The sequence below is a fragment of the Diadema antillarum genome, unplaced genomic scaffold (genome assembly GCF_040938485.1).
Source record: "Diadema antillarum isolate AM-2024a unplaced genomic scaffold, OU_Dant_1.0 seq00000166_RagTag, whole genome shotgun sequence".
NCBI lineage: Eukaryota > Metazoa > Echinodermata > Echinoidea > Diadematoida > Diadematidae > Diadema > Diadema antillarum.
In genome coordinates, this window is record NW_027271236.1 from 1,301,251 (window position 1) to 1,311,392 (window position 10,142).

Consider the following 10,142-nt stretch of genomic DNA (forward strand, 5'->3'; position numbering starts at 1 on the left):
GTAACTCCATTTTAGTGGAGGTAGTAGATATGGGAGAATTGAAGAGAAGAGTGAAAGAAGGTCATCTTTAAATCATTATATCACCATGACAACAGAGATAAAGCATGAGAAAAGAAGTTGGAACAGTCGTTGATGCAAGCAGCAGGAAGTTTGAATGAAGGAAAGAGAAATGTAGTTACTCCATTTCAACCTGCCCTGTTGCCATATCTTGGTGAAATAAAAAGTGGGAAAGAGGTTGGTGAATAATTCATAAGATGCTGTCCCACTTGACAAGCTAGTATCCAGTCATTCAAGTCTAGGTTGGAGCAGTCAAGACACAGATTGCTTTTCAAGAGCAACACTGTCTCCATGAACGCCTTGTCTGGTAGGTACATTGGGCAGTGAATATAGTACTGTATACGCTATATATTTCGCGGGGGGTTTATTTTCGCGAATTTCGCGAGTCGGGATCTAGTCGCGAAATTAACAACACGCAAAAATATTACCTTCCAAAATGAATCCCTTGCCTTGATGATACGAACATTTCAGTACTAGTATACCATGTCACGGCTTACCGAACAGACCATACTGGCTAAGCTTGTTTATGCACGTCCACGTCTACTTACGAATACTGTAGAGAGCCAATCCATTATCGCAAGGGGACCACTCGTCAGAAATCTAGGGGACCGCTCGTCAGAAATCTAGCTCGATGGACTTAACCACTTCAAAAATGTTGAATTCTAACTTACTAGTTTGCAGAGTTTGGCAAGTCTTTTTCATGCAGTGTATAACTAGTATCATTCTTATTTGCTAGTAAGTTGAAAATTCACACTTTCTTTGCCACTTCATATTTTCTCTGGTCCCCCAATCGCGAATTTAACCACTCGCGAAAATGTGTGACAGCGACAATTCGCGAAAATTTATGTACGCGAAAATTATAGCGTATACAGTATTGGAAGTAATATTACTTTCAGGTCAAAAGTTGGCAGAATGTTTCCTCCATTATCAACTATGAAAAATTGTAATTGATTTTGACCATGTGGACTGGCAAATTAAGAAAACTACTCTGTGAAACCAAACATTAACAGAAAATGAAAGTAGTTATGAATATGATGTTGTGGAACTAATAGAATTTCCTTTTTGTTTGCAAATGATTTGTCATCAATAGATTGTCCAAGGTGCAGTCATAGGATTACTCTTTCTTATTGACAGGCTGCTTGTAAAGAATGAAAGACTTATGGGTGTTTTACAATATTTCCTCATGTTCTGTAAGATCAATATTCAGACTTTCAGGAATCAACTCTTTTTCACTTTGTTGTTGCTGTTGTTTTTTTTTTTCTAACTATAAAGCATTTACTAGAGTCTATCTATTTCATCCGTCTTCATTATAACTGAGCTTGAATACCATCATGTATCACTGTATAAAGAGTTGCACATTGCATTGCAGTATTTTGCTATAGATAGTATGCATGATATGTGATTAAAGCCAGTACGATTTCACGCAGTCTTGCACTGAACTGCAAACATGATTTTAGAGTTCTGCCAATTAACCCTTTGTATGCCACGTTTATTTCCTCGCCATAGAATAAATTTGTGCACATTTAACTCATTGGCACAGAAAAGGTTAAAGATCAGTCAGTCTAGACCAGAGAGACAGAAGTCTTTTTATTGCCATGGTTATCATGACATTGTTGCTCATCTTTATCACTAACATCATCATCATTATCATCAGGAGCAGCATATTATTTATCGTTATAACATCATCATTACACTATCAGTATATCATGACTATCACCATTGGCATTACATCATCACCATCATCATCATCATCATTGCGATCACTATCAGGAGCAGCATCACACTTTTCATCAGAACAACATCATTTGCATAACTACATCATGACTATCAACATCATTACCATCATCATCATCATAATCATCATCATCATCATCATAATCATCATCATCAATTGTGATGACTATGATGATGATGGTGATAATGATGGTGATGATATCATCACCATCGTTATCACCATCATCATCATCATTGTCATCACAATTATCACCATTATGATCACAATCATAACCATTATGATCACAATCATCATCCTCATTATCATTACATCATTACCATCATCATTATCACCATCACCACCACCATCATCATTCGGTCATCATCATTACATGCATGTATTCATCATGCCATAATTTCCACATTAACCTTCCGCTGTCATCAACCAATATCTCTCACTACCAGCATCTTCCTCCCCCTCTCTAATGATTCATATCAGTGTGTGTGATCAATCTCCATTCATGGAGTCAAGATACCATCAAATGTGCCTCTCAATGAGCCAAACAATGATGCTTGCACTGATTGAAAAGGAGGAGGGGGACACAATATCCGGGAGACAGGCATCTTTTCCTCCAACATCCACATGGATGAAAGCGTACTCTGTCTCCCGTATTCTCCATTCATCCCTTCATTCATCGAAGATTGCCTGGATTGCTTAATAGCGTGCCTGGCTCGCTGGGGATGTGGTAGTCTGGCCAACATCACCCCGCATTAGATTGTAACCCCCGGATCGCATCCTGGTGACGAGGGATTGGTAGACATGTGGTCCCCATTCTCCTATTTTCCACTCACTCTCCTCATTTCGTACGACTCGCATCTCGCTCAGTCGATGCCTTTGTTGGAGGAAGCTGAGGGGCTTCAATTTTCCTCCTCATCTTACTTTGACATCACATCTTGCGTGGATTTGTAGTGCTTCTGGAGATTAAGTGAGGAAACGTTGCTTTGAATATATTGGAACAGGTTGTTGTGTGAGAAGACAAATATTTGATTTCACATCAATGTGCACACTCCTGGATTTTTCTGTGCGGTGATTTTGTGTTTACAGAATTGCAACTACGGGGACATATAAGTGATTGTTTGCATAGATCTACACAAGATTTTACTCAAATCGTGCAGAACAAAGAAAACCAGAAGTTACGGACACATTGGATATACCTGTCTACATTCTGCAGATTGATTTAAAGCACATTGCAGATGAGGTGTACTTTCCTGTGGAATATGTACTGTCAAATAGAGTAATGTTTTGCTGATTTTCCCCAAGGTTTGTGGTCCTACTCGTAATTTGGAACTTCCTGTGGATAAACTTAATCACACAAACTGCTTGCTGAGCATTTTAAGGTGAGTGACAGAGAAATGATTTCCCTAATCCATTTATTATTGAATGTTGATGCCCTCAGTTAAATTGAAGTGGCTAACTTTTACCTGAGATTATGACACATCAAACCAGATTCATAGAATAAAGGCCTTCATTGTGACTTAGATGATTTTCTTGCCTTTGTGATATCTTTAAGATTCTCTAACTATATCTGGACGACCATCACAAAATACCTTTTGACATTGTATGCAAAGATGTTGGCAGGGATTGTAACAGATGTTCAACAAATGATAATAAAAGGATGAGAAACCTGTCTATTTCCAATCTGTCATAGATGGAGAGAAACTCTCATGTTACTTTAGATCAATGAATAAAATTGTCTGTCATTATTGTTCGTTCTTTGCCATCTGAGAGGATGGCTGGATAGCCCATATTCAGCTACGTTAAGCTGGTCTTCCATGGGGTCCAGTTGGATGTAAGGCGGGACCACTTCACCGGGTTTAACACCCTGCTCTTTGCGATGAATGAATGAAGCGGGATCTTTTACATACATGAGTTGTTACTCTGTCATACATGGGACCTCCATTTTATGTCCTATCCAAGGGACCGAGTGTTTTGCCTCTTGCTAGAGGGGAAGGTATGCTTACACACAACATTGCTCAGTCCAGACTCGGGTTCGAACCCGGATCCCCAGGATCGTGAGACAGATGAGCTATGGACTGAGCCAACTCACTGCCTTTGCTTGCATCTGATAAAGTGAAGTAATAGTTTAGACTATTACATGACCTATACAATGTAAAAGGCATTCAATAACAATGAAAGAATGGCTGAGCTTGTAATACATGAAGACAAGATTGCCAGATGGCAGTAATTTAAACAAAGTGTTTCTCATAAAGGCTTTAGAGGAGCTTAGTTAAGCAATCCTGACAACTTTGCTTTGGCTTCTAAATTTCCTGCTTTCATAATTTGTTTGATAACGAGGTCTTTTTTTAAGTCACAAAAGAGGTTTATAAAACATGTTTTTGAATTGTGAAACTTGCTTTATGATATTGCTGAAAGAATTTGTAAATGTAACACAGTGAACTGGTAGACAGTTATGATTTCAAGAGTTATTATGTATTTTCAGTCTCTTTTTTTCGAACACATTTTCGAGTTTTTCTTGAATTCATTGATAGTATGTATTAAGAGATTGGATGGCTTTGCAGTGATTGCTTAAATTTTCTGCTTAGTATGTCTGATAATTGTGTCTTTGTAACTTGATTTTGTTATTAATTTGGCGGTTAAGACAAATAGAGCGGTCTTTAGTGCTTAGCCTGATGATTGGTTTAAAGTTGATAACAGCCAGAGCTGACATAAACATTAATGTTGATGTCAAGCAGTTGTATGTGTCTACATTTTCCATTATATTTCCAAGCTGTGGGTTTAGAATTTAAGAGGGAACCTTAAGTTTCCCCAAAATTACTTTTTTGTTGTTGTTGCTAGCTGACAAGGTTCCATACCTTCAATGTGCATTTGAGTATTGTAGAGGTGGTAAGAAATGAATTGAGATTTAAGTCTGGAAATTAGTATTTGAAATAAAAGAAGAGATAACTTAACCTATCATGTAAAAAGAAAATCACTATGTACGCATTTCTGAGAAAGTGTAGTGTATTAATTTGAAGTTACAGTTTAATGCATTTGCATTTCTCCCCCCCCCCCCCCCCCCAAAAAAAAAAGGAAAGAGAAAGAAAGAAAAGACTTTGGTATAAGGCATGGCGGCTGGAGTTGTATGTTCTGGAAGAAGAGATTTAAGAATCATCCGTATTCATAAATTGCTTGTGTGTGTATGTGTGTATGTGTGTGTGTGTGTATGTTTGCTTTGTGTTACTTTGTATTCTCTGAGCAAATGTCATTTCCAATACATTGTTACTAACCTCTTGATTAACATTCATAGAATTCATCAATGAAAATTACATGTCCTCTTTTATTTTTCTATGAAGGAATACTCAGAACCATAATTTCCACAACTTTGCAGCTAACATTTTAGTGTGTATTCAGTCAGCGTACATTCCTTGCTATGGTTGCCAGGTCCCCCTGGATTCATCTGAATGATTACCGCTTGCTTTCATCCAACAGAAATTGTTTTTAAGTGATTATAGAAAAAAAAAAAGATCATTAGCAACATCATTAGAAATACAGGGCACGTTCAGTGCGGATGACACCGACATTAATGAGCGGTATCAGAGCATCCCGGTGATGCCTAGGTTTTGGGGAGAAGAGAAAGTGTTGGCTCCATCTGCTGGAATGCTCCACTGATTTCGGACAGCGGTGGAGCTGAGGTATCCAACATCCCCCCACCCCACCCCATCCCATCCCCGCCCGTCCTCCCATACAGCATCACTGGTCCCATCAATGGATGGTTGCCGTGCCATCTGCCTCGGGGTGTATATTAATAAGCATGAGTCATGTTTGCATAAAAGATTCATAAATTGGGCATGGACACTCTCCGACGCCCTGGGTTCTCTTTTCTCTCCCCCATCTCATTGGACAGTGATTGTTGGTCAGCCCAGCTACCAATGATACGGGCCCAGGAGGCTGGAGCTTTTGAATAATTTCCTTTACTTGATAGAAATAGTATGACATTGTACATGTATATAGGTGAGACAGATGAGAGTTCATTTGCTTTTAAAAATGGATCTGCTTTGAGTGATAAACCTTTCTTTCCAATGTTATTATTGATATGTCCTTTCATCCTATAACAGATTGTCATATTCTGTATCATTACATTGGTTGTTGCTGTTATAGAACTTGCTGTCAATTTGAGTGTTGGTATTTTCTGTGAGAAAAGTTCATTTTGTAGTGCTTAGAGTGTATTGACATCATAAAACAGAAAAATACCATAAAAAATAAAGTTTGACTTGCTTATCATGATATCTTCATTTCTTCCATCAGCTCTCTTCCATGCTCACATTTGTGTGAAAGTGTTAAATAAATGGTATTTTATTGAGGTATTCATCATCAGTCATAAGACTGAATTGCACAAAGAATTACATGATAAAAGAGACAACAACGATTACAAAACAAATGTTCACACAAAAGAAACAAATAGACATAATAAAATGAGGTCCTATGACAGGACATTTAGGCCTACACACTGGGCAAGCCATAAACTGTTACTGTAAAAGTGGATATTTTCGCGTGACTAATTTTTTGCGCTCGGCCGGATAAAAAGAGTTTCACGTGTTCTTAATTCCGCGGAATCAAGACGTCAACTGCTGGAACATATGGCGCACAAAAATATTCGCGTGTTTTTATTTTCGCGGTAGTTTCTCGTTGCGCGAAATGCGCGAAAATTTCAACACCGTGAAAATTTCAACTTTTACAGTACCTATTAAACATTAAATCATAACAAAAACAAAACATCATCATCAGTATCATCTGTCCTTTCTTCTACCTGATACTCCATCCTCCATCAAGATAAGGGTTGTGTGAAGGAAAAAGTACAGAAAGAGTGTAATATGAAGACAAACATACAACATGCAAAATATTGTGGAAAGAATGAAATTTTTTTTAACATCGATTTTATTCTTTATAGCAATTTTCTGAAGAATCAAGATTCACTTGGCATTAGTTGGGGAAAGTGAGAGAATTTCTCCCAATTAATAAAAGAGAAATGACACATTTGAATACAGAAAAAAAAAAGATTAGTAACTGGCAGTATATTTGCGTCAGTGTGTGAACTCAACGTATTGCAGCAACATAAATGCATTTTTGAAGAAACGCATCCTCTCTCAAACTTCTCCAATGATATTTGGATGAGTTGATTGTAGATACCTCTCTCATGCTTGGAGGACCTCTAGTTGCCATTAGCTCTTCCCATTGTGCTCCAGGGAGAGAAATTTTAATAAAAATCTTCCCAAGCGAACAGTCCATCACTCCACTGTGGCACCATTCTTGATGGATAGTGATTTATTTTTGGGGGTAAATGGGGTGAGGAAAGAAGGGGGGGGGAGGGAGACGTCATAGATTTTTCGTGCTACTTGCAAGCTAAGCATAATTACAACAATATAATGTCCGCTAGCTTGGTTGTATGATGGAGTGACATTCGTACGGTATGAATGGAAAATGACATGTTGATAAACACAGTCCGGTGGTGCATACAAATGGTACAGTTTGCACACATGATTTAGTTTTCAAGAAGTTGTGTGACGTCACTTAAGAATTCCAGAATGGAATCTACCCTACCAATGAATAATCAAAATGATTTCAGTTTCTCATGAAGTTTGGACAAGATTACATAAATGGTGTATAAATTGTAAAGTAGATTCTGCCTTAATTTTACAGTCTTATGAAAGAGGGTGTCATTACACAAATGATGCACAGCCCGGTCTGAGTGTGTGTTAGGAATTGTGTGCATAAGGTAACTATAGAATGCATGAGTTGTGACTCTCTCACACGTGTGTCAAAAGAATGAAATTAGCATTGATGTTGCCTGCAGAGTTTATGGTCCTCAGAAAGTTTCAGTGATTTTTTTTTCCAATTCTTGAAATTCTTCCGTCGAGATACTTTCATTGCAACTGATTGACAAATTGCCCTGCATCGACGTAAATAAGCACTGAATTGATCAGTGTTTTAGTAGGTTTTTTTTTTTAATATTCCCTATCTAATTCATCAACGATAACTATCATAATTAGAACAAAAACAAATTTCAATTGGTTTCTTTCAAAATCATGTTAGTTTCTGTTCTTATTTGCAAATGTCACCCATTCATGTTTGGGCAGTATAAGCCTAGTTGGATGTGTGCACCCTTTAAGGAATCAATAATTCAGCCTGAATGGAGAATATTTCATCCATCCATCTACTGGAGAGGGTGTCACATTTCATCCTCAATAAAATTCAGACCAAGCCCTTCTCTCTTTGTTGTGTCCATATGTTTGCCATAACATTCAGTAGCCACATCCACATACAGGAGTTATCGGGGTTTTTTGCATCACGATGTAAAAATTGATTTTATTTGTCACTGTTCAGACACAACAACAACAACAACAAACTAACAAAACTACTGTATACACCATATATTTAGCGAGTCTAATTATTCGCGAATCAGGACTTCCGGATGAATAGCTCCTGACTTGCGAAATTCACAAAAATAAAAACCTCGCAAAATATTTGCCATATACATTACCAGTAATTTCTCTGCTGCAAACGAAGTGCTTTGAATCTCCAGACTGTTCATTGTCCTGAAGGTTTGTCAATCTAAAGATGAAAGAAGGTTTGTTATTCTGAAGGTTCATTACTCCAAAACACACAAATTCCACGCAAAATGATTAATGGTTTTTACATCGCTTTGCAAAATGGATTTTCAAAACCCTTGATTTCGGGTGTGTGTGAACGTGACTTCCGAAGTGGGGCTATGATTTGCAAGGGTTGATGAGCATTCCCCATCACCACCTGTAAAGTGTATAAAGCGTCTTGGGTCAACTGTAAACACCTCCATCTGTTGGGAATAACTGTGGAATAGGTGATGTTTTTCCCCTCACTGATAGAATTTTTAAACTTATCAAATATTAACTTGCTGGCAGCATATTATGACAGAATGACAAACAAACATCATTGTATGGACAGAATGATCCTGACATTTACAGTGACAGGAAGTTTCTGTTGAAGTGAAATCATAAAGGCTTGACATTCAAATATGTTTGATTGCTAGATTATCAAAATGCCTGAAACAAGCCAGATGTGCTTTTCTTTGAATTTTTGCATCATTGGAATGGACATTACTGCTAGATAAAAGCTTCCCAATTACATATGATGGTGCCCCCTCCCCCCCCCTAAAAAAAAAAAAAAAAATACATGTATGAAGTGTAACAAGCTACACAATGATTAACATGGAATTATAAGAAAGACAAATACAATTTATGTTATTTATTTTGTATATTCAACTGTGTTTCTGCATTTTCACAAAATGAATATGCTGTTACAAAGAAATGTTCAGAAATTAATTAAACATTGAAAAATATTGCACATACTTACATAATACAATACACTAATCATGCAGTTGAAAAATCATTAATTAAAACAAATTAATACAAAGAAATGCAGGAAAGCCGCCATCTATACTGAAGAAGCTTGATTTTGATGGCAGCCTCTGAAAAGAATGCATTATAAGCTCAACTTATCATTATAAATCATACATATTTACCACATATAATACATGTATGGCAAGACAACTTTGTACATGTACCAACATCATGGAATATGTGTATAAGTTTCTTGCAGTGTGGTGATGGCTGATGACTAAAAGATATGAGAAAAGTTTCAAAGTTTTTTCGGTTGTTGGCCCATTGTGTATGGTAATCTGGTTTATCCTGTACAAAATCTACGGTAATTTCAAAATCTGGTAAGGAATTGGTTAACCTGTTGAGGACGGACAGATTTGCTACAACACGCATTTCCCAAAGACACTTGCCTGAGTATACCCAGGACTCGTCCTCAATGGGTTAAAGAACTCCAAGAACTGTATAAACTTGATTTTCTTCTCCTCAAAATAGTGTCGATAATGCGTGATTGAGTGTGAGCACTTATGAATACCAAAAAGAAAGTCAATCTATTTTTTATTTGGGATGGGGGGGGGGGGAATGCATGCGGTTTGTATTTTTGGATCCAGAAGTGGATGAGAAAGACAGCCTAGTCAATGTGAGTAAACAGAAAAAAACATTGCAAACAAAATTTGTTCTGGTGTGACAGATAGTAAAGTATGCTACACAAACAGTGACCGTGAAATCTAGATCAAATCACACGTGAAGGTATTTGCACAGCTCTGACCCAAAGAAGATTTTTCTGTTCAGTAATTATATCGGAGTGCACTTGAGGGAGGAAGTTCAGTCAACATGATTGCATCTATACACCTCCAGCGAGCAGAAGCTCATCCAATCTGATGATGAATGAAGTCGAGGCATCCATGGATTTGATTGAAACTCTACTACACAGAGGTCTGTTTGTTTTGGTCGTAGTAGGA